The sequence below is a fragment of the Gossypium arboreum genome, chromosome 5 (assembly GCF_025698485.1).
Source record: "Gossypium arboreum isolate Shixiya-1 chromosome 5, ASM2569848v2, whole genome shotgun sequence".
NCBI classification, from domain to species: Eukaryota; Viridiplantae; Streptophyta; class Magnoliopsida; order Malvales; family Malvaceae; genus Gossypium; species Gossypium arboreum.
The window spans coordinates 63,869,177-63,871,044 of record NC_069074.1 but is presented as its reverse complement, the minus strand read 5'-3'; the positions used below and the strand labels follow the sequence as shown (position 1 = coordinate 63,871,044).

Sequence of the window (1,868 nt, the reverse complement as noted above, 5' to 3'; positions counted from 1 at the left end):
TTCTAGATACTTTCAATAATTTATGCATGTCAGAAATGCCAACAAAAGAAGACACATTTTAACCACCCTAAATTGATGTTTCAGTTGCTGTTTGAACAAAGAGCGTAACAATTGAATGGAACAAAAAGTTAAAAAATTTATTTCAAGAATTATTAGATGATAAAAATAAATTAAATTCTATTTGAAAAGAAATTCAAACTTACTTCAAAATTTGAGATTCAAATTTTAGCTTGAGTTGGATTTAATATTAATTAATAATTTAAAATGCAAATAAATTTGTAAATTACTAAAATCAAATATTAGAATTCTGAACTTTAATTTACTTAATAGCTCAAGAACCATTGATAATGTTGCGAGTACATATGCATCATTTCTGTTGCTAGTAAAATATGGTACTATATTTTTTATTGATAACTTAAATATGTTGATGGCTGAGTTAAAAAAGCAGTGGAATACAAAACAGGTTCATGGTATGTATGGCGGCGACACATAGCTTGAAGAGAATGGAGCCATGTTGGGATTGACATTTTGGAAGCTTCGTCCAACATGTGATTGAGCATTGACATTTCAACCATGTGTTCTCAATAGCTAGACAGATGTTGAATTCTTGAGACATCTTTATACCAAAGTCAATGAATTTTTTTGGTCTATAAATACTAAGCTACAAAGTGCTAATTAGTGCTCATCAACCCCATTGCACACCTCTGCTATATTTCCAAGCTTAAGGCCCTTATTTTGTGTCACAAGATTTCTTCAGAATGGCATTAACCCACAACTCATTTCAAGTGAAGATTATGGTTGTTTTCTTGGCCATCATGCTTCTCATGTCCTCAGCAGCTGCCAGAAGCCGATCCAGACATTACGGTTTTGACTTTTTTCATCATTCATATTTTTCTTAATTAATTTCAATAGCATCAATCATATTCATAATCGCATTAAACACAACACCAATGAAAATGTGCTTCTAGCTCATAGACTAATTACAGTTCATTAAATAATCTTTACTTGATTTTCATCCTGATGATGTTGAGTTGCAGGTCGGAGACATCCTCGATATGACAATAGCCCATATTACTACAGCCCTTCCCGAGGTCGGAATAAGCCTCCATATTACGATAGCCCTTCCGACACATATGGTAGTACGGAAAGTGGAGGGGGAGGCGATCCATGCTGTAATTAAGAAGCTCTCTAACCTTGAAGAAAAGGAATGAAAGGAACAAGGGCAAAAGTCACTACTTTATAGAAAATTGTTATTTTGTTTTAAATAAAGACAATATATATATATATATATATTGGACTAAGACAATAAATTGCTCAAGACAGCAAAATTTACTTTTAATTTTCTCTGTAATAATGGTACTTCATTTTATGTATGGGTCTTGTGCTAATGTCATTTCTATGAATTGTTTCAGTTATTTCCCAATATTGTTTTCTTATTATATCTTAATTATTTTTCTTTGTTAAAGTAAAACTTTTACTAAAATCCAAAAGTTAGTATGACTAGAACATTGCATAAATTATTGTAAATATCATTTTAAAACTTTATTATAAAATTTCAAAATATAAAGAGAAGGTGAATACAAGCGAAAAGGTAGTTTTATAAGTTTTTTTTTTTGAATGTTTCAATTATTTTTCTAATATTGTTTTGGTTTTATATCTCAATTGATATCTTATATTTTGTGTAACGTATTATAATAATTCAAATTTAACTCTTTAAGTTATTTCTCTTAAAAGTTAGATCATTGCATATATTATTACAAATATTATTTCCAAAACGTTAATCTAATTTTTCAAAATAAAGTGAGATCAAATATTCTGATAATTATAGAATATACAAATGTAAGTCCTAGAGAGATGGGTTCAAATTG

The 1,868-nt window shown here is 29.2% G+C and overlaps 1 long non-coding RNA gene across 1 annotated transcript; it reads left to right on the top strand.

The window, feature by feature from the left end:
• Positions 1 to 684: 684 nt before the first annotated feature.
• LOC128292866 (uncharacterized) lies at positions 685 to 1,423 on the top strand. Its single transcript, XR_008282828.1, has 2 exons — positions 685 to 864; positions 1,038 to 1,423. It is a non-coding gene; the product is annotated as an uncharacterized LOC128292866 (long non-coding RNA).
• Positions 1,424 to 1,868: the final 445 nt, after the last annotated feature.